General features: G+C 36.7%; 1 protein-coding gene across 2 annotated transcripts in view; it reads right to left on the bottom strand.

Moving 5' to 3' along the window:
* Window positions 1-27,990, bottom strand: part of exoc6b (exocyst complex component 6B) — a 625,017-nt gene that overhangs the window by 223,165 nt on the left and 373,862 nt on the right. The window lies entirely within an intron of this gene.

The raw sequence follows: 27,990 nt of genomic DNA, 5'->3' as shown, positions 1-27,990 counted from the left end.
GTTAACTAAGCCCAGAATTTAAAAAATTACCATTAGAGACTTTAAAAAAAAATCAGTAAAAGTGACTTTTTAAATGTGACCTTGCTATTCCCTCAGTTACCATTTTCCACCATTCCTTCCTATTCAGTGTAATTATAATGTCACAACTTTACTCAGTCTAAAAGTTCTACCATTTACCTTGTTCTACAGCTATGTGTTAATATCTGTAGACATTCCTAATATACATTGCTCTTCAAGCTGCCTTATCTATTTCTATATACTAGGGGTGGGCGGTATGACCAAAATTCTATATCACGGTATTTTTCTAAATTATCCCGGTTTCACGGTATTCGACGGTATTTTTTTCCCATGCATGAGTGCATGTTAACCACATTTTCCACTGCAATTACTGGCTAAGAATAACCTATTCCACTGTCAAGAGTATTGTACATTGTACAAAAAAAACATTTTAATGTGCACACAAGTATTAATACAGTTTTGCATTGCCCCATAAAGTGATAGTTTTCAAGGGGGTGGCACTAATGGAGAAGGTATCACATTGCATGACAGATGCAGTCAAAATATAGAACCTTTTCATTGAACAAATTTTGCAAAAACAAACTATAATTTTGACAACATATTTTCAATCATACAAAGAGGCATTTAGACTTAGTAAAATATCCAGAAGTGCTTGTCAAAAATTGTATTGCACCGAATATGTCTTAGAAAAGGAATAAATAGTAAATATTTTTTGTAAACCAACTACACTTTCTGTTAATGTTAACAATCTCTGTCCACTGACACGTTTAAAGTGACTTTTTAAACAACTTTATCATCATTAAACTGCATAATATTTAAACTAATAAATAATAACAATAAAATAAATAATAGTATTATTACTGATAGTTGCACTATTACTTCAAGACTTAAAGCCCAGGTGCATTACACAGTATTCACCAAATTAAAATAAAATAAAATAAAACAAGTGCAACTTGGTGATGACATCTTTACCAACGGAACCATCATTTAGGCAAACTGCATTAATATGGACCTTGCTTCAAGCTAAGCTATACTGGGAAGAAAAAAACAAACTATATGTCGAGAACAAAGTCAACATTTCCACTTTATTCTCGCCGTTTATGTCGAGATTAAAGTCGACATTTCCACTTTATTCTCACCGTTTATGTTGAGATTAAAGTCGACATTTCCACTTTATTCTCATAGTTTACTTCATAATTAAAGTAGAATGTCGTAAACTAAACTTCTTCCTAAAATCAATGTTTAATCAATTACTTAATTTAACCCATCATAAATTAATGCAGCATATTAAATGCTTTGTGTTACGTTCCCCCGAACCAGTGGTTAATCACTACGCTTCTTAAACTGACTTCCTCCGCACTAAGAGAAGACAGCGATCACCATACAAAATCCATTCACTTCATGATATTCCGGCTTTCTGAAAATTTAGAATGCTAAGATAAATACTTGATATCATTTTCATGATGAAATGCATTAAAGCAGGTATTACACATGCACGGTAGTGAGGCGGTAGTGCTGCTCCCTTACAGTAAGGGGTCCCCAGGTGTATGTTCAGTGTAGAGAACTTTATGGCAGGTGTGACGAGGCTCCAAAAAACTGGATGTATGAATAGCTATTGCACAGGTTTAACTTAAATATTGTGTAAATGTTGGGTTTGTGATCTGCTGGTCGGAGACACGAACACAGAATTCAATGCATGTTCTTCTGAGTGGGCTCTCTTTATTGCATGCATGCTGTCTCTGTCTGACGTACCAAAACCCAAGTTCCTATCCTTCCTTTTTCTTTCACCACATAACCAATCACCACACGATAAACGTCTTTGTGAAATTAAAACTAGTTATAAACTAGTGTTCAGAACTTTAAAAATATCTTCGTTATACATGTTTAATTATGCCATCCATTCAGAGTTGCGCCCATCTCTGAACGAGTCGCCAGCACATCGCAGGATGAATACAAGCAAAACATACACTAGCAGGGTCAATACAGCACAACAAAACCCCACATCCTACATGACTTTGAAAGGAAACTGAAGCACGCCGAGTAAACCCACCAGAAAAACATGCAAATGCAAGGCAGGCACGCCGCCGTGCCCCCATATGATTAATGCATGCTTTAATGCATTTCATCATGAAAATTATATTAAGTATTTAACTTAGCATTCTACATGTTCAGAGAGCAGGAACATCACGAAGTGAATGTATTCTGTGCGGCAATCGCTGCCGGCGCCTCCTCTTAGTGCAAGAAGAAGTCAGTTTAAGAATCACTTAACACAAAGCATTTAATGTGCTATATAACTTATGACGGGGTTTGAGAAAATCTAGTAAATTAAATATTCATTTTACGATGATGTTTAGTTTACGATGTTCTACTTTAATGACAAATTACGAGAATAAAGTCAACATGTCGACTTTAATCTTGACATAAACGGCGAGAATAAAGTCAACATGTCGACTTTATTCTTGTCATAAGCGTCAAGATTAAAGTGGAAATGTCGAGAATAAAGTCAACATGTCGTCACACTATTACACAGTACCCAGGTACATTACACTGTATTGGAAACAAATAAAACAAGTACAACTTGGCTTGCAGTATTATCCAGTAGTATAGAAACAGTATTTACACATCTGACCTTTTAAAACTAAAGTATCTCCAGGCAACGGACGTGACTCCTTTTTTTCAGCAAAAATTCTTCTGTTCATCGTGTTCAACTTTATCGTCGGCTTCAGTTTCGGAATGCTACCTATTTGGTGGTGTAGCAGTGAAAAAGAGCCCTAGTGCAACAAATCTGTGTTTAGCGGTGTAGCAGTGAAAAAGGTCCCCACTTGAACAGTTTCCCGCTGCGCCACGTTTCGAACGTCGTTTAGGCAATTTAAACCGGTGTTGCGGTATAAGAAAAATCCATATCATAAAAAAAAAAAAAAACAGTTTTCCGTATGAACCGGTATACTGCCCAGCACTACTATATACTCCAATTTGTGATTTTACACTGTAGCTCTCCTGGATTTGCACTGTGTAAAATCTGTCAGGTATACTTTCAAGGATCTCCTGGAGTTTACAAGTGTTGGATTGCACTGTTCAGTTTTAATAGTACGTTATATTTTGTAAAGCAAAATGTGATGTTATAAAATACAAAATTAATAATTGAACTGATTTAAGAATGTATCTCTTATAAACACATTCTCATAGATAATCTAAGTGTGATTTATGGATAGTCTGTGTCGGTTCTTGTTTTCACTGCTGCACAGTAACTGCAGTTTAGACAGAAAGCAAAAGTTAATTCAATATGAGTATCAACCCCAAATTTTTGTTCTAGCTAACCACTGTCAAGGAAGAAGATGGTGACAGTGATATCTCTGGGGCACCTACTAACTAACTTACTTAGGTAGTAAAAGAAGAATCATTAGAGAAGTCTATCCATTTGTCAAGAGAACAGATGCAGATTTACAGCGTAAACAAGCTTATACAGGTACTTGCATATACAGCTTTAGTTTTAGAATTTTGCAGTAACATGTACCAAAACACACTGGAATTAAGCACTGCCTGAGGTCTAAAGGGGCAATAAAGAGCAAATGCTATAAGAGAGGGTTATTTGGAATTTATCAAACCCAAGAAGTTACTTAAATTAGTTGAAAGTTTACATTGTGCCTGCAAGATCAATCAATTCAGTTCTACATGTATTTATTCATTTAAACCTTGTTAGATTTACAATTGTAAAATTTCAAATGATGAAGGCATAACCAACGTATGCTTTTCTAAGAATAAATGCCTAACATAAACTATATCCGCTTTTAAAGACTTAGTCTGGGGTACAAGTTTAATTCTATATGTTTTCATATTCTATTTTATATTTACTGCTCCATTTGCACTGTTTATCATTTAATACTTTTTATACAATGTTGTTATGACGTAAAATACTGAATATGGTGCTGCCATTTTTATTTTAGTACAGTTATATCTATAGCTATAAAACTTAGAAACTGTGCTGCTTGGCATAGATCATTTAAATTTGAATCCATTTAACTCAATACATTCATCAATCGACTGTAATAAAGAGATTCATATCCATAAACACTGGCTAAAATGTAATACAATTCAAGATAACAGTCAATCATAGTCATTCTAAAAGATTATCAAACCAGTTACAGATGCAATTGAAAACTCTACCTAATAAATTTCTTTAAACATCTATGTGTTCATGGTCCTTTTTTAATAGGCAGAGTCGATGTGAGAACTGACCTTGGTAATCTGGCAGCCTTTTCTCTGTCAAACTTTCTAAAATATTGTATGATAAACCATTTTTAAAGAATTAGATTAAGTATCTATATATAAAATTTACTAAGCCAACAGGGCACGCAAGACAACCATGGGATACGTACAACATAGCCATGCCCACCAACTCTAAGACCATGGGATACGACGACAACTCACGGAGCCACGCCCGCCGACAACTCACAGAGCCATGCCCACCAACTCTAAGAATTCACTAAGTCCATGGCAAGCAAGACGCACACAAGACAAAGCCCCGCCCACCAACAATTCGAGCGAGAGTGAAAGCATTTGCCAAGAATGTTTTCATTAATCAAGAACGAAAGTCAGAGGTTCAAAGACGATCACATACCATCGTAGTTACGACCATAAACGATGACGACTGGCGATCCAGCGGCGTTATTCCCATGACCCACCAGGCAGCCAACTGGGTAACCAAAGTCTTTGGGTTCCGGGGGGAGTAAGGGTGCAAAGCTGAAACTTAAAGGAATTGACGGAAGGGCGCCACCAGGTGTGGAGCCTTTCACGTAATTTGACTCAACACGGGAAACCTCACCCGGCCCGGACACGGAGAGGATTGACAGATTGATAGCTCTTTCTCGATTCTGTGGGTGATGGTGCATGGCTGTTCTTAGTTGGTGGAGTGATTTGTCTGGTTAATTCCGATAACGAAAGAGACTCCCTCCTGCTAAATAGTTACGCGACCCCCGAGCGGTCGGCGTTCAACTTCTTAGAGGGTCAAGTAGCTTTCAGCCACGTGAGATTGAGCAATAACAGGTCTGTGATGCCCTTAGATGTCCGGTGCTGCACGCGCGCTAGACTGAATGGATTAACGTGTATCTACCCGGTGCCGAGAGGTGTGGGTAAGCTGTTGAACCCCATTCGTGATGGAGACCGGGGCTTGCAATTGTTCCCCACGAACGAGGAATTCCCAGTAAGTGCAGGTCATACGCTCGCAGTGATTAAGTCCATGCCCTTTGTACACACCCCCTGTCGCTACTACCATGGTCGGGTGACTTGGTGGATTATATATAGAAAAGCAGCCGGAACCGCAAAGAACAATGAAAAGTCAACGGGGCTCAGAGGTGCATGTGGACTGTAGCAGAGACGACAGCGACTGAGGCGGTGTTTAGAAAATGAAAAGTCAACGTGACTCACAGGTGCATGTGGACTGTACATAGACGAAAGCGACTCAGGTGAGGAGTTAGGGGCGGGCACATCAGCAGACAGTGCGTACTGAACGATGACTAAGAAATCAGCAGACTAGAATGGCGGGGGGGCCGGGACGGAATTGGCATCCTTCCCCTCTCCGCGCCCAAGCGCCATCCAGCCCCGTCCCTCGCTCTGGGAGGTGGAGGCGCAACGGCGGTCCTCCAGTTTTGTATGCTGCCCTCTCCAGAGTTCCATCTTTTCATTCACCTACAGTCGTATTCTCAAACCCACCCCATTTGGACAACTGTGTCTTTCAGGAAGTGTTCACCCATCAATACATAATTATGCGGCGTGCGGGTTGGCTAGTATATAAATACATAAAATAATAACACAGCAAAATCAAGTATACGTGTATTTAGCACTGAATATGTCATAAATACATTTTATACCCTCAGATATTACCAGCAATGTGACAAACACAAAAACATCTCTAAATCCTTATTTCCTTGTTAAAATGTTTATAGGTTAGATAGTAAGGCACTAGTAGACAACAGAAAACAAACAAGCAGTTTTAAAAAGCAGACATTTAATAAATCTTGATTTTCAAATTTGTTTGGTTCCCTAACTCCACCCACCCACACACACAGTAATATCAGCCTTCCTGTTCAGAATGTACACTAGCAGGAACACTAGTTTTAATAATAATAAAAAAAAAAAACAAGTGTACAAGGACAATGATTCAGGATTTTCAAGGCTGCTAATGAATTCTAAAATAAGGAACCAGCCATCATTATATCTCAATGAGACGGCTGGCTTACTTGTTTGACATATGATATTTGCTTGTTTTGTAGCTAAAGCAATAACACATCATCTGCACTGCTTGTATAGGCATAATTTAGGCTGATTTTGAAGAAAGCTAAAGAAAAAATCCAATTAAGAATAAATACATGGCAACTGCATTAGCAGTTAAGACCCTTTCACTTAATGATTAATGCAAGTGCAAATTAGGGCAAAATTAACAGTTGCTAAGTTAATACAGCACACTGTCCAATGTTGGAAATCACTGCCATTAATACCTTCAGAGGCCTGCAAGACAAAACACTTTATTACTTTCACCCTTAAGCAGAACACTCTTAAAAATCTAAAGACAAGAAGATGTTTAGAAAAGAATCAATAGTCTTGACGTGTGATAAAAATAAGTTCCTTAGTAAAGGCATCTGAAAAATACTTAAAATGACACATGAATGTAGGAAATGTCCACATCAATTGATTATGCATTTGTCATTTGAAATTATCCTGTGAAGACATGCATTCTTAAAGGCAAATGCAATATAGTAAGGTCTACTTCTGGGTGAAGTTGTTAAATCAGTCCGTAAAATATGACCCCATTTTATAATCACAAACTTTTCACATAAAAAAAAAGCCTGAGAATTAAACTGGTTAGAAATTGTTTGTAAAAATGCAAAAGTAAAGAATGCATGAAATATTGAGATAAAAATGAGGTAATTAACTGTAAAAAAAAAAATCTGCAGCCACTTAAGCAGAGTATGAACTGGGTATTAGAAAAAGTGGCACCATCAAAATCTCCTGTGACATCACTGGACAAAAAGTGGGAATGCAACCCTTGATCATTATTAAAAAAATAGCAGCAAAGTAGTAAACAAAAAAAAAATTATGAAAAGCATTTCTGAACTAAAAGTGAAATAAATGAACAATGACACTGTCATTGCAGTCTATTAATTATTCACTCATAGCCAGCTCCTTACCTAGTAGATTAAAACAGCAAACCATTCTCAGAAACCAGTGGAGTATTGCCTTTTTCTTACAGTATGTGTTACACTTTTGCTGGTGTTCCAGGCATCTGTTGCTGCATACTGTAACCACTGTGGCATACGGTTGGCGACCGTCATCGGCAACTGTGGTCACCATATACAGTAACAGATGCCTGAAACAGCGGCAGCAGTGTAACGCATACTGCTAGAAACTGGAGCCAAACTATAAGGTAAACAGGGTTTTTTTTAATGTTTACAGCTGATTACTGCCCTCTACCCCTGGATGTCAACATTCCCTATGTGTTCATTATGTTGACACCCACCCTGAAAGAGTATATATATATATATATATATATATATATATATATATACACACACACACACACACACACACACACATAAATATATGTTAAAAAAAAAAGCTGCAAAGCAGAGGACAGCTGACCCAGTGAAATGTGTGTTCTGTTCCCTTTAGCAAAAGGTTAGGTTGTATAATAATACTAATAATAACAACAATACATTTTTTTTAAATAGCACAATTCCTATGCTCAAAGTGCTTACTTCTCAAGCTGATATTCATCTTACATTAAAATCAGTTACTGTGTGTGTGTATTCCTTTCAAATCAGCCCTTATCTAAGAAGCAACTGCTCTAGATTTATAAATCAATAAAAAAGGAAACAAATGAGAATAAAAAAAAAAACAGTGAATATAAATTTTGCCAGCAATTGTATCTTTATTAAACAATTAATTTAAGTTCTTGATGGTATAACGGTTCTTTTGTTTATACCAAGAGGGCAGCCCAGAACAGCTATCTTAAGCAGGTTTCAGGCTGAAATGAGACACTATGGAATGCATGAGTATTTATAATTCATGGACATCCCATGGCACAAGGTTTAATCAGTAGATAACTGGATTAAATGGTCTCTGACCTGAGCAAATAATTCTGCTAATCTTAAGAAGTTCAGAGTATGACATTTGTACTGAAGAGTCTACACTTCAGCTAAAAGTAAAACTTTGTTAAGGTACAACATTTCTCCTTCAATATCAACAGATTGTATATAAAAAAAAAAAAAAAATTCAAAAAAGCACCAAACTAATAAGGAAAATATTGATAATTGTCGAAGTGCATGAGAAAGCATTGAGTACACCGAAGACTATAAGGTAAATTGTATACATTTTATTTGCTGATGACCCTCAATCAAAGAAGGAACCATAAGAATTCCACCATAAGTTTGATGCAGAAACAAACACACAGGTGTAAACTGTTCCCAGACTTGACTGAATTAATTAAATTTCTCAAATAACAAAAAAGTCAGACAACACAGGCTTGTCCCTTTAGCTTTGAGTTAGGCAACATGTTTGCCTAGGTTATGCCATTTTAAATAACAAATTAGAATTGCATGACAAGTGTTCCTGCAACTCACTTTGCTCTCTATGGTATTAACATTAAAAATGACTGCATATTTGACATTTTACTCAACTTTATTAGAACCTGCAGGTCAACAGCTTTCAAGAGAGAAATTTAACAATTACCTCTCTGATGCCCCAGATGATCCATACGGAGCAAACTAACGGATCATGACTATTTGGTTCAGTATTACCAATGACACATCAAAAGTCAAATCAAAGGAGGAAGAAAAAAATGGAAACATACATTTGGATGACTGTTGACATAGTATGCTTGGCTATCTGCCTTTGATGACAGGCAATGAATTAAGTTTTTAGTAGAAGGAGTGAAACCAATTTACGAATTAAAACAGGCTTAGCAAGACCTTGCCTCCCTTAATCAAAGGTTAAAGCCACTGAACCATTCAGTCACTCACTTTCAATTTCTGCATCTTACCAATGGACAGGTTTAGGTCAGGAGACACTTCATATGAGGTCTGGCCATCAACATTTAGATCTTGAATAATTCAGTATATTTGATCCATGATTGAACTTTGACCTCTAGTCTCCTGAGAATTTATCAAACAAGTATAATGAAATACATCAACAGTCCCCAGGCTTCCTCAAACTAGTTAATGAAAACATCCAAAGGTCAATCAGAGAGAAGGAAATTGAGCATGAAACAGACTAATTTTATTTATATGACCAATTCTGTCTGATAAATTAAACATCTCAGATCACAGGATACTAAATAAATACATACATGCATACAAAAGCTCTGGCAGAAAAATAAAATGCACAATCATTGTTCACAGAAGGATGATTGTTTCTAGAGTGTGGACAAGTAAAGCAAGTGTGTTAACAATTACCTATGAGCTTATGGGGAGAGGAGGGGGGAGGGGTCAGTACACTACCCTCATTAATTAAGACCCCAGCCATCAAACATCTCATTAAAAAGCACTCAGCCTCAAAGTCCTGCAAAAATAAACATCCATACATCTTTGCAGAGGAGCTGACAAAAAACTTGTGTACCAGGAGAATAACAGTTTCAGATTTACCATTATTTGACTATTAGCATTTTGAAGCAAGAATGATAGAATTAGCATTCAGTGCAAGAATGACATCAACAGCCAAATCCCTGTACATCCAGATCTCTTTCCTACTAGCATATAATCAGACCAAAATTTGCACTGTACAAAATATACTGATTATAAACTGATTATTAACAAAGAGTATAAACCTACAGCATTTGAGATGATGAAATCTGTGTGCACTTTGCAATTTAACCTTTAATGGCTAGAATCTGAAATATAAATCATATCTCTGAATATTATTTTGTGTTTTGTTTTTATTTTTCCCTGGTCACCAATTATTTACTGCATTTTGTTCTTGTTTGTAATTAAATTTAATTTCAAAATGAACACACTATAAAATTAAATGTATTTTACACTGCACTGCACTATATAAGGTCAGTCATATGGAAAATAAATAGGTAATTTACAAATATGTGTTTAGGCAAACTATATAAGCTCACAAAACTTTTTCTGTGGCTGTATTATGATATTTAACAGTTTGGTTAATTACGCAAATTTCACAAGGCTGGAAGCCTAAGATTCTCAAAAAATGCAGGACACACTAGTGCAAGATATAATCACTAAGTACAATTTATTTCTTCCTTTCTTTCTTTAAATTTTAGACTGCTCACAAGAAGTGTTCAATAATTTATCAACTTGGCTATGAAAGAAAGTAGCAAGCATGCTGAAACAAGTCTGGGCATGATGTGACAGGTCTCAAGGTTACTCACGCACAGTTGTGGCTCACTGCGAGTCTAACATTCCATGAGACAGGATATCAGGAGAGTCCTTGTTTGAATCAAGTAAAAAAAATGCTAGATTTGGAGCAATGTTCAGTGATAAAATTTCTCGAAAAAGCCAAAGGGTAAGTCTGCCCCATCATCCTATGAAGTAAAATTTTAAAGCAAGCAGTTTAAGTGGGGTAGAGAGTCTATTGAAGATGAACCTCACACTAGAGGGCCTGTGGAAGCAACTTCCACAGAAATTTGCAAGAAAGTCGAGGATTTAATTTTGTCAGAGAGACAAGTTAATTTTTCCTGAATAGATGAAGAAATGGGGATCTTGGCAGGTACAGTTTGGAAAATAATTCATGAAAAATTGGGCATGTCAAAGGTCACTGCAAGATAGGTTCCAAGAATGCTGATGCCATGTCAGAAGGCCACGAGGCTTCAGTGCTGTCAGGAGAACTTGGAGACGCTCCATGAAGACCAAGTGAATTTTTTTCATTATTTGGTGACTGGAGATGATCCTGAGTCCAAAATGGAGTCAGTGAAGTGGAAGTACAAGTCATCCCCCACCCCAAAAAAGTTCAAGACAGAAAAATCTGCAGGCAAAGTCATTGGATATTGAAGGACTTTTACTTCTGGAGTTCATGCAACACAAGACAATCATAACCGCGGAGAGTTATGCCAACACAATGATCGCTTTGCAGGAGTCAATCAAGGAAAAATGATGAGGAAAACTCACAGCAGGCATTCTGCTTCTTCACAACAATGTGCCAGTTCACATGTTACTTCAATCACAGGCTGCCATCTGAGAAGGTGGGTTCCAACAGCTGAACCATCCACCCTATAGTCCTGACCTGGCTCCCTCATATTTTTGAAGAAATTTGGAAGAAATCTCCCTGTGGGCAGTGGTTTTCAAGTGATGAAGATGTCAATGTAGTTGTAACGTCTTGGTTTGAAGGTCAAACAGAAGATTTTTTTTTCAAAGGGGTTTAAGTCATTGCAGGAGAAGTGGATCAAGTGTGTGGAGCTATCAGGGCACTATATTGAAAAATAAAACCAAAATTTTTTGAAAGCTCTTTTCTTCCCTACTGAGGTGGACAAATTATTGAACACATCGCATGACAAAAAAAAAAAAAAAAAAAAAGACACTTGATATTGAAGTGAGCAGTGGTTACTGCTGGTGCTTCATAAACCCTGAACCTTGGGTCCTGTTTCAAGCTCTTATCCATACAGAGATAGCACATTTTCCCCACATCCACATGGGTTCTCCTCCATGTACTCTGCATTCCCTCCCACATACACAAAATATGTACAGATAAGGTTAACTGGCATTAATAAAATGGCCCTATGACAGTGCAGGTGTGTGTGTAGGATGCATTTCTCATTTCTCTTTGTAGAACGTGCATGCAAAGAAATGGAATGGAGCTTAATCATAAATGCAACAAAGTAACAGCCACGTTTCAAAATGCCAGTGGTTGGGTTGTTGTCACATTCTTATCCAGTTTGGAAAATACTGATATCACAGTGGATGTTATGCCTACACAATCTTTTGTCACATTTTAAGTGTATCATTCTATTTAAATGAACATTCAACTAAAAAATTCACAAGAAGCAACATGACATTTTAGTTTTGCATAGTAGTATTCCACATTAAGTGCACGTCAGTTAACAATTTAACATCAGGGCACACATAAATTTGTGTTGTGCATGACAAGTAAGACAGAATCTAAATTCACTAGTAGCGTCGAGACCTCCATAATTCTGTGTATACTATGTGTTGCAAGTTAAATGAAAGTCAAACTTACTTGTAGCAGAGACAAGCAGGATAAGTTAGCACAATGTGAGGACACTACATCAGAAACAACTAATAACAAAAGTTTATTAAACAGATCAAATTATACAAATGTATTTACATTTAAAGCAGAAAAGAAAAAATGTTATTTCTTCTGACTAAACCTCAAATGACATGAGAGCAGGCTTTTATAAAGTAGTCTCTGGACAAGAAAAAAAATACCTGAGGAGTAACTTTATGCTTTCTTTCTCAATCCTCAGCTGCATTCCAAGAATCCAACATAAGATAACAATCCATTTGAACGTTTTGAAATATGGTGAATAACTATATGCCTTTAACTGAGTCAAAAGGCCTTTTTTGAAATCCAGAGACATTAGTTCCTCTGCAAGCAGTGATAATAAAGTATGTATGGCACTGAAGATATGAAGAAGAAACTACATGACATTTCAGTTATGACTTAAAATATTAACACTGTGAAATTAACACAGTAAATATAAGACTCTGACATGGTCTCAATGAAAAAGTACAATTGTGAGGATGAACATTTAACAAAACCTAAATCAAATTATGCCATTCTCTATCACACATAAACTGCTCTACATATGTGGACTTTACAGTACATATGCCAAGTTACCTCCTGTCCATTTATATATTTTTTATATATTATGATTTTTAATTCAAATTAACAAGAAACAGTTACAAAGTGATGCTCCTATAGGCCATTATAATTGAGATGCCAAAACATACATACACTCAAATATGCAAAATTAGAATTTACCAGTGGCACCTTATTTTTTGTGTTAGGTCACAATTAATGGAAGATGAGAAAAAAAAGTGCTGAAAAGTGAAAATTTGTTTAAACAGTAAAAGTACTGCATTAAATCAGCTAGAGTTAGTTTTGAGATTGTCGATGTGCAGAGCATGTGACAGATGCACATGTATACTTTAAATAATCTAATCCCAAATTAAACTAAATTACTTTTAACAAGAATTAAGATATATTGTTAATGAAATTCACATACAGTCTACTACACTAATGTTCAATGAAATGTGTTATTCTGTGTCACAAAGGTGTTTTTCTGTTTTGGAGAAAGAAGATGCATGCAGCTACAAGGTCAAAAATATTATCAAAGCAACGTTGTTTTTATTAGTAAAAATAAATGCAAGTCATTCACACCAAAGTATTTTGTTCAAGCGAAAATAGGAGACACAATAAGCATAAGCAGCACAAAAATATCTTTTCTGGTACAAGGGCAATATGCAATTTAAATATATATTATAAACACAATTAAAAAGGATTTAACTACTGAAGTAGAGGCACACGTTTTCTGATGCTGAAATCAAAGCCCAATGACAAAAACATATGTAAAACTGGCTATATTAAAATAGTTTCTGTTAATCTTAGCATGCAGCTGAACTAAGGCCTTGCTGTAGACACAAGATTCCTTGCAACCAGCACACTGAGTCTAATGTAATAACTTACCGGCATGGAAGCATGTTCATACACTGTACCCTGCAGAGGACGGGTAGCAAAAAAAAGATAGTAAGTTGAATTCTTGGAGGAGAGCAATGGGAAAAAAAAATCACTTTTTCTCAAAGTTTTAGTTTCCTAGATCAATTAAATCACATATTGTCATAAAGTTATAGACAATATCAACTTAAAAATATGTTAAAAACACAAATTAGAAAAAGCCTGAAATTAAACTCACTTATATTGCTACCCTACAACAATGAGTAACAATTTCTTTCTCTCTATGTTACTATACTCTTGCCCCTCTATTTTTGTAATCAATATACCAGGGGAATTAGAAAAGTAGCCAACCTAGTACTTTTTTGTGTGATGACTCGTTAGACATATATTTTTCAGAAATCACTGCACATGGGGCAAAAAGTCCTACAGGTTGGAAAGTAACAAATGTTGTTTAAGCCAATCCAATTATAGGCCATTAAGTTAAACATATGTCATGGGTAAATTAATGGACGCAATTATTAAGGAAAAAATTGAGCAACCCATGTCAAGAACAGGTGTACTTATTATTTGACTAATGCCTTTATCCCAGATAACTTAGAACATTTGAGATACAATTGGTTACATTTCTTTTATTTTTACAATTGGAGCACAGGCAGGTGAAGTAACTTGCTTATGATCATACAGTGTCAAGTAGCAGGAGTTGAACCTGCAACCTCATGGTTTGTTGCTGATTGTACGTTATTAAACAGTTAACATAATAAGTGGTGCACATGATACTATCTTCTTGACTTCCGGTAAGTCCCACATGAGATACTAGTGATCAAAGAAAAATGCCACAGTTCAATGTCCAGTGAGTAGCTGGTGCAACAATGAATTAAACAACAGGGACAAAGAGTTATGTTGCAAAGAGCTTCAGCCAAATTACGCGATGTTAAATATGGTGTCCCTCAGGGATCAGGGCTAGAGCCACTACTCTTTTTAATATATCTTTCTATTATGAAAGGAAACCCTGCGACGAGACATTCTAGGAGATAATTTAAAGTTCCGCAAGACAAGAGAGACAAGTCCTGCCCTCCTCTCAAACATTTACAACCATGCACATGGAACAATCATTTCTCATTCGTGTGTATTGTCAGACACAGTTCATGTGCTCTCAGCTCCTATAAATATGAAAAGTCCTCAGTTACATCCTTTAAAGAAACTTTTCTGGACAGTATTTTTAAACATACAATCTATTTGTTTCCTTTGATGTGGTCCTTTTATGGACAATAATTTTATACGTTCAATATGACACGTCAAAAACTAGAAGAAAGGGCAGCGCGTCAAAAAGAGACCCAAAAGCATTGGAGAGAAAAGAATTTAAAAATGAACAATAATAATCTAAGTGCAAATTCAGAAAATAAGGAAAGTAATAATCAGCCGCGAACAAGGGGAATTGAAAACCTAGCAGGTCCAAGCAGGGGCGGAAATAAAAGACAAAGAGTAGAAGACAAAGTAGAATATCGTAAAGAGGCAGAGCAGGTTAAGAGATTATGAAAGTACTAAAATTTGAAAGTTTCAAAAAAATGATAAAGATCGCATGAGCGCTAACAAATGGAAATTATTAATCGGTGAAACAGTGGAACAGCAAAAAGTGATTGAATATATGGATATAGGTGATATGACAGAAGTATGTAGATATTGTTCAGCTTTAAAGTTTAAGTCGGAGACTTGTAGAATGTCTAATTAATATTGCCATCAGGGAAAAGTAGTGTTTCTTCCCAATGAAGAGGGGTATCCGTGAGAATTAAAAGATTTGTTGTTTGGTGAAAGTGAAATCCACAAACACTACAGGCAAAATATCTGAATCTATAGTAATCTGTTCGCGTTCGCAACACTGAATGCTCAGAACGTAGATTTACATGATTCAGGACCATACGCAATAAGAATCTGTGATCCCCAATTTTTTTATTTTTAATAAATTTCCAAAAATCTCAAGTAAACTTTTTTCACATTGTCATTATGGGTTGTTGTGTGTAGAATTCTGAGGAAAAAATGAATTTAATCCATTTTGTAATAAGGCTGTAACATAACAAAATGTGGAAAAAGTGATGCGCTGTGAATACTTTCTGGATGCACTGTATAACATAATAAATGGTTTCTGAAATCAAACCCCCCTCAGTCTGTCTTTACTACTAGTCCATATTCCTGTAAATATGTGAAACAACCAAAACTCCTTAAAATGTTCTTAAGACTGTTTCAAACCTGGAAGTGTCTTTCTTGATTTCTGCCCAAGACTTTCCTTTATTTATTAATTTCAAAATTAGGCTTAAAACTCATATCTTTTCCATAGCATTCAAAAAACCTAATAATTTAGCAAAATCTACTGTACATAGATATTTTTCTGCCTCACTCCACGCTGTCTGTGCAACATGGCCATGGAGAGCTTAAACAACTCAGCACATTCACATAAAAATGACAAGGGTGAGCTTTCTTGAAAGCTTTTAATGGACGTACCTTATTGTAAACTGAAATATACACAAAAGAAACATAAAAGGTATTTACAGGTGTAAAACCCAAAGATAATAAATATTGATATACAAAGTAATACATATCAGACAGAATACATTAAACAATAAAGCTTTAAAAGACACTTACACGGTTGGATCAAGCCAAAGAGAAACACATAGACGGAGGTCCAAATTGCTGTGTACCACAACTAACCACACCCAGGGATTTATATACCTTAAAGATACGTTTCGGACATGACCGAAACAAGAGATAAAGGAGTGCCTACATGAGACATATGGGGTGTATTGTATTTAAATGTTTATTATGGGACCGACATGCTTTATGTGATTTTCATAGACATTTATAACACCACTGTGAGTGTGGGACATGTCTGACAGGTGTGTTAATATATGACAAGACAAGGGGAGCACAGTTCAACAAACAACAATAACAGTCCTCGTCTGATATAATTACATTATATCACTATATAGCACATATAAACAAACACTGTGTGAACTTATCCATTTTCTAGTAGAAAGACTTCTATGATAGGCCTGATAGAGTTTCTGGAGATGCCTTGAGAGGCAGTCTTAACTTCTATTTCTTAGAAATAGCTCAGTACCATCCCTGCTAGTGAATACCAAGGTGACTAATCCCATAGGCCATTTATTGTGTGATAGTGGATTCTCCTTCAACAATACAATATCTCCTATTTGTAAATTTCTGGATGGGCAAGACCATTTGCGCCGGCTCAGCAAAATGGAAAGATATTTCCACCTCCAGCGTGTCCAGAATTCATTTGCCAAGGCTTGCACTTATCTCAACTGGTTTTATAAGAGATCATTGTCTGTGAACCCACCTAGAGGTGCAGACAGTCTGTTCTGTGGCAACATGGAGTCAAAAAATACCCCTATTTGACCAGGCTTCTGCGAATGATATATTCTGAAAAGTGGCAGGTACCAGTAATCTTCTCCTTTCAGTGGAGGGGCTGGTTCTGCATATACATTCTGAAACATTTTCTCCATAAAGCTGGTGAACTGCTCTTTCATCTTGAGTCTTCTGTATAAACAGTGCTGCAGAGGAACAAGGCAAGAAACAGCCTATTCACAATTATTGGGGAGATGAGGTCTGGGAGATCTGAAAGGTAGTGGAGCAACCCAGCTATTCACCTCATCTCTGCTAAGTTCCTTTTCCATAATTTTTAAAAAAACTTGATCTTAAATAGAGAGGGCACACTTATTGTCATCTTTAGTTTTCTCAAATACTGACTTGCCCAGCACATCATTATGTATAGACTTGATCAAAGAGGCGCATTGTGCTGGCTCCCCGCCGTAAGTCACCCTCTCTCTTCAGCAAAGGTGGTTGTAGCAAAACGTGAAAAGTGAAGGTTGCCCATTTTCCAGCACACTTGTCTTGAAAGTACAAACTATTGGTTTGTGTGCATTTCCAAGGCAAACTTCACCTACAAGAATCCAACCTAGATCAGGTCTTTGAGCAAAGGGTGCATTTTGAGGGCAATTAATTTGCTGTCTGACTTTGTGCAATCTTATGATGTATCTTCCAAGCAACAGTAGAATATGGACATTAGTATCCAATTCTGGGATATGGGCTGCCACAGACTTTAGCTGAAGGTGGCGCAGTGCTACCTCTGATGTTGGTATTTCGGAGCGATTGTTCAAAATCTTGTTGCATTCAATAAGTGGAGGCAGGGCTATACTTACTCCTCCATTCACAGCCTCTATTTGGAAGCCAACTGCTTTTCTTCCAATTGTCTCCATAACTCCAGCACAGGTTTGTAGAGAGTATGTGAATGGGCTGCTTTGAATGTTAAACAAATCAAAGAATTCTGATCTCAACTAGCGTGGGGTTGCTTTGATCGTCTAGAATTGCATACATTTTAACTGCCTTCTCAGGCTGCCCTTGTGGATACACTTTAACAAAACAAATCTTTGAGCATGAGCATGCCTGCAGACCCTGGCCACATTCTTCAGTGAAGTGAGAAGAAACTGTAGGTGAGCTGCTGAGGTCTTCATCTTCATTAGCCTCATTTCTGGACTCTTGTGCATCAATCAGGCTTTGATGACCAGGGAGCAGGGCCTGGATACCTGGCTGTGCTGTGTGTCACTCTCACGCTCCTTGTGCTTCAGTTCCAATTTACAATTTCTTGCTACATGGGAAGAGGAAGCACAGCACCTAAAACATATAGTATATGATTCTCTTTCAGATATGGTCTTTTCTCTGAAGCCTCTACATTTTGCCAGGGGATAAGGTATGTTGTGGATGGGGCAGTGCTTCATGAGTTTGTCCTTTTTTTCTGCTTTAAGGGTACTTTAAACTATAGGTTGGGCGACATCTGTTTTATGGACAGATATCTCAGCCTTTTGGCTAAAATTTTTACATAAAAGCTTGCCATGCCTGGCAGGGTCACTATAACTCCCAGATAGTGTGAAGCTTGGGTCATTCCTGGTTCTGGCTTTATTGCTTATAAACTTTGTGGAAAAAAAAAGAGATGGGAGGGTAGAAGATGTCATGTGTATCATACTATGAAAACAAGAGATAAATGGGTGCCTACGTGAGACACATGGGGTGTATTGTATTTAAATGTTTATTATAGGACATACATGCTTTACATGAGTTTCATAGACATGTAAAACACCACTGTGAGTGTGGGATGTGACTGGGAGGTGTGTTAATAACTGACAAAACAAAGGGGGAGCACAGTTCAACAAATAACAGTAACAGCTAACAGCATGTGGGGCAGAACAGATATTTTACTGTGTTTTCCCCACACTTGTCATTATACAATGCCTCCTCATTGTCAATTTTAGTAAAATCATTTCAAATTTATTTTACTTCTATAATATTTTCCCTTTTCATTTTATTTCAATTTAATTTTATGACATCTGACTATTTTTGTTTATGCAGTGGAACCTCTAGATACGAGTTTAATTCGTTCCAGCACTGAGCTTGTATAGCGAATTTCTCGTATCTAGAACAAACTTCCCCATTGAAAATAATGGGAATTCAGTTAATCCGTTCCGCACCCCAAATATATTAACATAAAAATCAATTTTCCTAACAAATAACACTGATAAATTATATATACTGTAGTCTACCTTTAATAAATAACACTGGTAAATAATATAACTGATTATTAAAAGAATCAAAACAGGTGTCTAAAGTGCAGTAGAGCATTCAATAAATCTTTAAATAAATAATCCTTAAAACAGTTGTGAAGTGGAGGTTTAAAATACACAAGAATAATAATCCTTTAACACGAGGTTAAAACGTCAACAGAATGCAGTCTTTAAAAAACAGATGACAATCCCCGGTGCTTCTTGTCTGTTAGTGTCTCACCTGCGGGCTCTGCAACAGGCGAGACACTCTTAATGCAGCTGACCTTCTCTACGCCGTCCTGCTTCAGCTGTTTGGCTCGCCTGTTCAGCTACACGCGAGCCTGCACACGTGAGCCTGCACACGCTCGCTCTCCCGCACCGCCTGCCCGCCCGCCTGCCTCAACCTCCGTTCTCTCTCCTCTCTTTTCTTTTACTTCTTCTCCCCCTTAACCGGCTCGCGCTTCTCTATATATGCGGGGAGGACATGGCAGCTGCAGCCCATCAGCCACAGGAACAATCATGGATGTGGGCAGTTTCCCACCTGTGCACTTAAGTGAGAAACGCAGACACTGCAGATCGCGGCTCGCAACTGCTACCACGCCCCCTCGCTAAGCTGAGAGCTATACCCACAGCCTGGCTCGTGGCTCGTTACGCGAGCCAATGCTCGCATTTAGATCTGAATTTTTCGCTCATACTTTCCTCGTATTTTGAATTTCTCGTATACAGAGGTGATCGTATCTCGAGGTTCCACTGTATTAGTTTTTATCTCTGATGACGTAGTTCAATTAGGTTTTATTTAGTTTTCATTATAGCTTAAAAATGAAGATTTTATTATTTTAGCTTAAAATATTAAGATTGAATAGGCTGTGCCAAACCTATATAGCAAAAGGACTATATAAACAAGCAGATATGCCCATTTATAGAGAGAGTAATCTTCTGATCATTTTATAAAATGTGTCACTCATGCTCTACCCATGTCTATCTGTTCAAGTTTTTATTCTACAGAGTGGTGCTGGGAAATGGGAAATTTTCAGTTGACGTTCAATGCATGAATAAACACATTACAAAATACATTCAATGATGAAATGTGTTGTACAGGATATGTAATTAATGACGGTAATCAATATTCATTGAATAATCAATATTCATTCAATATTCATTTTATGTTTAGAAGAAAAACATCATGAAGGTGTTATCCATTTCTTCTCACAGCCTGTTGTGGAAATACTGGATTGCTCGGCATAACAAGAGAAATGCCAGCAATTTCCTCTTCAATCCTCCTTTTTAGATCAGCAATGGATGCAGGACATGTGTAGTACACTTGGCTTTTAAGATTTCCTCACAGAAAAAAAAAACACAAACAGTGAGATCTAGGGATCTCGGAGGCCATGGAATGACACTGTTACGTGAAATGACATGCCTTCCAAACAATCGTGGAATAGCTGCCATCAATTGATGGGCAGTATGCAAAGTGGCTCCACCTGGGGACTTTTTTTTTTTTTTAAGGCTGAACCCGCTTCTTCGAGCCATGTTGTAATCACATGAGCAGACAGGACACGATCACGATGTCCTAACTGGTAATGACACAGAAATTCCCTTTGTGCAGCAGTCACACTATCACCATTCTTATAAGAGGCTTTCACAGTGAATGCTCCTTGCGCATCACTCCAATGTAAATAATGGCAAGGGGTTCTAAATGAGGCTGCATTGGTCCCAAACAACTGCCAACACCCCAGGGTCGCCAATATCTCGTTCCAAAATTTCCTGTTTTCCTGCACCATCCTGTTTAATACTGGGCAGCCAGCTTTCTTCTTCGTCAACGCATTCACCTTTTCTTCCACTTAATGGTCAAACCCTCGACTCTCCTCCTCTCTCAACTCCAAGTTTGTTCAAATAAAGAGAAGGAGCACTCTCAGACAATCACCAGGATTTACTTCCAGTGAAACTGCACTGAAACAGGAGCAACTTCTGGGTCATCTTTGCTAACACTGAGACTTCTATAAATTCTATAGTTCCATAAGGTTCTCTAAGGGAACCTTAATTTTTGTAGCAGAATAATTCTGCTGCCCATTAGTGGCCTGGTACATCACTCCTGATAAAGAGCTCAAGGCCAGCCAAGAATCTACTCATATGCTATCCTATATATACTGCATCTTACAGGTCCATTCATAGACCTTATTCACTGTTACAAACATAATATTGTGTGATATTACTAATTATAACATTAAGGTTGATTTAGACCAAGGTTATTATAGTTTTGCCTTTTTAAATTAGTTTTTTTTTTCTATATTTTTTGTGACCTTGGAAATTCAGTTTAGTTTTAGTTTTCCTTCATTGTGTATTTTTAGTTTTAATTTAGTTTTTATTTTACAAAGACATTTCTGCTTTATTTTTATGCTAGCAAAATACCCGAGCTTCGCAGAGGAGAAGTAGTGTGTTAAAGACATTATGAAAAAGAAAAGGAAACATTTTAAAAATAACAACATAATTGTCAATGTAATTTCCGTAGGCTTATTTTAGTATTGAGAGTGAATTTGATGATTGTAAAGAGTTTAATTTATGATTGTAAATGTTGTGTATGAGAAATGCACATTTTTGTGATGCAAGGATCTCTTTATAAACGATGTTTGCAGTTCTGCCCTCGGGCTGTAAAATGACCAAGTTGTCTGCTGAGCTTAGTCTTAAGCATGCAAAGTACAGTTGGCCATGTGAGAAGCAATCTTGTGTCAAGTCAATGCCGACCTATTTTAGAGTCTGGCCCTGTGACTTATTCATTGTCATAGCAAAGCAGACCCTTACTGGAAATTGGATGCATTTGAATTGGAATGGGAGGTCAGAGGGTATGAGAGGGATGCAAGGAATAAATACAGTGTCCCCTGAGCCAGTTCCAGTGAAGGCAGTTGCCTCAATGAGGTTCTTGTGCAGAGATTTGATCTGAAGCCTGGTGCCGTTACGAAGTTTTGGTGGTTGTAAGTTTCGTAGTAACATAATTGATGCGCAGTCCTTCAAAAGTAGAGTATGCGGAGGCATGCCCGGAGGATTAAGAGTGTGAAGAAACGAAATGAAAAGGCAGGAGTCACCAGTAGGAAGATGTAAAGCAAGGCAAACAATAACAGGCTTGAAGCGGCGGAGTAAAGAAGAAGGGAGCAGTGAGTACGATGAACAGCTGAGGAAAGTAAGGAAGCGAGTGAGGAGGCACATGAGCGTGGGATGTCATTAATGTATATAGGCAGGGAACCAACCACGTAGTTGCGTGGACAGCGGCTGTGCGGAAAAAGGAAGAGGGACTGGGGGTGGCTCTTGTGTGTCTCTGCCGTGAAAAAAATCCTCTGTTAACAGAAATAAGGAATGAAACCGCCAAAAGGAGAGGTCAGTTCTGAAAGTTCCTTAAGGCATAATGGTGAGAACTGCCAAAAAGACGACATTATTTTCGAATGTTTGTTACGGGGCATTGTGTGAAATGAAACATACTTAACATTTGTAAGTACAGTGTAAAGGATGAGCATGGGAAATTTGGGCTTCTTAAGTATATTGGAAGTCGCAGAAATAGTGAGGAGGGGTTTACCCTAGAAAAGAATTAGTGATGAGTCAGTGAGGGCTTTGTCTTTTATATGTATAGAAATATTAGTTTCAGATTTAGTTTTAGTAATTATGGTATGGTTAAACAGCTACTATGGAGTTTAGTTTTTGTGTCAAAATGAGACAAAACTGAACACAACACTAGAATTACCAAAGCCTATGAAAAAAACTCATAAATCCATCCCACCTTAAATCCCTTCGCACCTCTCCATCAGCATCTTTTGTCTTTTAAATGTGCCAATAAGCAGCAAGCAGCCTGCTATCACATCCCCCCACCGCCGCACAAGGTTTTCTCAGATCAAGTCTGTTTACCTGCGTGTCAGTTGCTAAGAGTTGTACAGTATAGAGTGAGAAGTCAAGCAAAATGACACATTTTATAAATACTATATCGTTATTTGGAACACATGCATTTCATGTATGTTCCGTGTCTACAAAAATCTATGTAAACACATCGTTAAAACAGAAACGTTTTTCATGCTTTAGTAATAATTGACAAAATGTAGACATGAAGTGTATAAACACTTTCACAAAAGGTACAAGTATAACAAAACAAGTGCGCTTTTATTCAAGAATATAACTGCAGAAATAGAACCCTCGTTAGGATGCGACATTGACATGTCTTTAACACAACTGCTTTGGTCACGAGTTCGATCCCACACGACTCGCTTTTGAGAAGTGAACAGCTCTTATTCTTACTAAAAACATACATTTGATTTGAGTCTGTAACAACCGGTGTAAATGTATGGTACTTGTAAAGGTTGGTGTTGTTTTTCTTTTATTCAGTTTTATTCTCTCAGTTACGTTCTGTAAAATTAGAAAACAGAATCTGCTGTGTTCTGACAAGTGTGATCATGAAAATCAATTGTGCTTAGGGAGAACAGTGCCCTTTGGCTTGAATCAGTGTGCAGACCACACCTAGCTATACTGAGGGAAACAAAGAAAAACAAGCATGTAGTGTGAAGGTTAAGGGCAATGAGACTTGAAAAGCCCATTTATAAGAATGGTAAACCCTTAATGAGCAGAGTAGGTAATAAAGAGTATGGACAGGCACAAAACGACAGAGACAGCATCTGAGATTAAGAAAAACATATACATTATCTAAACCTGTTTATCCAAAGCAGGATCACATGAAACCTGGAGCCTATGGTTTGGATGCAAGGCAGGAAAAATCCCTGGTATGCAATGTATGATATGGCTTATGTTAAAAACAAAAAGAATATGACAATTTCAAAAATCTATTTTGAGAGAGAGAGAAAAACATTGAAAAAATAGGGACAGATATTTTAAAACATAATTCTGCTACTGGATTATTCTCACAATATCAGGTATTTTGAGCTGTGAATATTAACAAAAAAGATAAATGAATAAATAAAACATAAATACAAAAACACATTAGTATGTTTAACTTTTCATCACTTACCAGACTCTCCTCACCTACCTACCTGTAGTTCAGTACAGACATTGTCAATTTAGTAATTTTACAAGGTTTGTATTGCTTCGTTGTTAAACCACATTTTTAAAGCAAAAATGATTGGTCAGCAACAATATGCTGATCGTGTATGATGACCTAGTCAGTCTCTCGATCAGTGCTGTTTTATTTTCAAAAATTGGGAGTGGTCTCCCCTAGATTTTCTTGTGTACTCAGATATGGGGATTGATATTTCAGGAGTAAACCGCAAGACAATGATTATATTATGTACATTAAAGAACCATCAACAACAAATTAAATCAAATTAATAATATATTGAACAATTATTATAAAAGTAAAGTTGAATAAATCGGATTCTGAAGCAGCATGAATAATAAAAAAAAAAAATTGAGTATGTGTTTAGGTAAAGTACCACTTCCGGCTGATGGATTTGGCCCAGAAGATAATACAGATCTACAATTTTGATGTAACAACCACATGCCAAATTTCATCCATCTATCTAGTTGGTTCTTGAGTTATTGTGTTTACACACACACATAATTCCAAAAAACTGTATTTTCTGACTCAGGGAGGTGTAAAACGTCAAGATTCATCAAAATCTCGAGGTCGAATTTTTTCATGGTTACTATACTTTCTCTATACTTTGTGTGCAAGGGGCAGGTGAATTACTCACAACAAAAAGCAGGCACTGAGAAATAAACTGAAGCGTTACACACTCGTGATTTTTCTGTCCAAACTGTAAAGTTTTTTTTTGACCAGTACATTCCAATTTCAGGCGTTTGAATTACATCTCCCCGTGACCCTGTGTTCTGATTCAGCAGGTTGGAAAATGGATGGATGGCTGAATTACATCTTGATACACAAGAAGTGCAAAGAAAGGCAGCGTGCAAATCGCTTTCTATTCCACATGCGTTATGCGTGTATTCAGCTTGCTGTGTCACCACAAATGCTGTGTGAACAGCCGCCCTCCGTCACCAGCCGCAATTCACAGGATGAATACAGTATATATGGGCGGCTCGTGGTGGATGACTTTCAGTTTTAGAGTTAAAAGTTATAAGGGTTAAAAATTAACAGCAAGAATATTGATTCAAAAACGAAAACTAAAATTATTTTTAGTAAATTATTATTTTATTTCAGCTAGTCTTTCCAGCTACTTTAATAGTTTCGTAAAGTTTTATTTTTTCATTTTGTTTTTTTTAAATTTTATTTCAGTTTACGGAAATGTTTTTTTAATAATAGTTTCAGTGTTGATCTCAGTTTTCATTAACTATAATAACCTTGATTCAGACAGTAAAGTACTGTTTTGAGTCATTTAACACATAAATTACGTACTCACTATATTCAGCACTAGCAACAAAGGATCAGCTTCTAAAATAATAAAAAGAGAAAAACTAGACTGGGTGTAAAGACATTTTAACTTCATACAGTGCACAAAATACGTGACTTTCCAAAAAAAAAAGATACCTCCCAGAATGTGATAAAGCAAAAAGTAGCACAGACATATAAATATTAAATATAAGTAAGAAATGTCAGTGTTATTAAACATATAAAGAGCAAAACATGCTTATCCTATTCAGCCTGAACATTTCAGACAACTTTCTTTAATTTGATCTTGGAATTTTTATTGTGGCTCCTTCTAAAAAGTTTTTTTTGTGTGTCTGTAGAGCCACACACATTACTGTCAGCTGCTGAGCCTGACAAAGGGCAAGGCATCTTTCCATATCTGAGGCAGATTAGCACACGTGGTGCATGGTGGCTTGCTCAGTTCTTATCTATAAGGCACTAGTCTATTTTCTGCTTACATAAATATGGCATTACTACTTGAGTACTTAAGGCCAACCTGACGCCCCCTTGTCCCCAGCTTGACCTGATACTGGGGATGAGATGTAGCCCAGGGTCACTATTACCATTAGTGTTATCTGGTTAATGAGGGTAAAGGAGGAGTCCAAAGGGAAACCGAAGAGAAACATTTCCTTGCTTTGTGAAAAAACAATCAGATGGAAGCGTTGACATGCAATCTGAATTTCTGAAGAACAAACAAAGTCAAATGGTCACAGTAAGAACCTACATTTAATATTTGTAGAATTTCTGATTTTGACTATTCACATATTTTCTGTCTATATATCAGTCAGCTAGGTACACCAAAGGCATATGCTGCCAAGTGTCAAGTACTGGAAGAATTTTAAGAAAAAAATCACTAAAAACATGGCTTTGATTACAATGTAATGGAGAAACTGAACAACACACAGTGTAGGAAAGCATTTAACGATGAAATTAATTATACATCTTAAGGAAGAAAGGACCAAAAGGTAAATGCTTTTTTAGGTTTCAATCCATGTTTCAAATTATGTTAATATAATTAATTATGAAATATTTTATATAGTAAAAACATGCAAAATTTTGAAATGTAATATATTAGACCATATATTTAATTTGCATGAAATACGTCAACAACAAAATAGTAATTACGAACACAAGAACTAATGTTCAGGTTGCTTGTAGCGTGACATTTAAGATGAGATTAACTTTTAAAATATACACTGCATAATAAATGTGATATGTGAAATGTGTATTTGGAAATTCTTAATTCGAAGATTTTTTTTTGCTAGTTATTTTAAATAGGGTAAATAAAATAAATGTGGTGCAGATCAAATTGTTTTAAGTGATGTAGCAATTGGAACTAGCAGATTCTGCAGCTGCCTTTCTATTTTTGGGAACAATAACCTGGTAACATATTTACCAATACTTCCATAATTTTTTAAAATGCTAATCAATTCAGTGGCTGTATGAAATAAATATACTGACGTAAGAACATTTTATGTTTTTTAGCATGGAGTAAAAGTCCATGAAATTATTTTCAAATTCACTTAATCCAATTCTGGATTGCTGGGTAAAATAAAAAAATGAATAAAAATAATGAATGAATGGTGACAGAAATTGTAATATTGGTAATATTGACAATTTATTAATGTATTAAGCACCAATAACGGTCACAACACATATCAGTTCAATTGTAGGGTCCACCATGGCTCATAGTGCCAGACAGAAATGTATTGAGGCCCTCACATTTACAACATATTACTATTGAAGGGACACAAACACAACCAAGTTGTTGAGTTATTTAATTAAAGGAAAAATTGGCAGTTACCCGTAAAGACAGTACTACCACTGTACTGTAACAGGCTTGCAGGACAGATATAAGAGATCCAGTTGCTGGATATTCCTGGCAAAAATCTATGTTCAGTTCACAATCAAGTTCTCTCATCTCTGGGAAAGCTGTTGATATTCATTCTGAAAGGAGCCTGATCAAGACTACAGGAGCAGAGAGGATGCAAGAGCTGTGCCAACTGACATTACGTGCCTATGTTAATGATTAACAGAGCAAAGGGAAGCAGATAGGTCCATGCATTGTTTGTTGAGACTAAATAAAATGGCTTATGGTTAGGACAAAAACGGGTCCTTCAGCAAGGATAGACTGAAATTGGTGACATTGTTGAATGCTGGAAAGACTCTCTTGGAATACAAATATGATAAATACAGCGAAGGCAGTGTCAATAACCCTGGTAGAAATAGGTCTATTTTATTTCTGTGGCCGAGATCACCTTGGTGGTAAACAATCTTTCAACTAGTAAGGCAGTAAAGAGAGAAGAGATGATGAAGGATCAGCATATTATATTGGAGTCTTAAATGACAGGTCTCAATGAAGCAGGGAAATTA

The sequence above is a fragment of the Erpetoichthys calabaricus genome, chromosome 5, assembly GCF_900747795.2.
Source record: "Erpetoichthys calabaricus chromosome 5, fErpCal1.3, whole genome shotgun sequence".
Taxonomy (NCBI): domain Eukaryota; kingdom Metazoa; phylum Chordata; class Cladistia; order Polypteriformes; family Polypteridae; genus Erpetoichthys; species Erpetoichthys calabaricus.
Note: the sequence above shows the minus strand (reverse complement) of the source record. Positions and strands in the feature narration are given on the sequence as shown.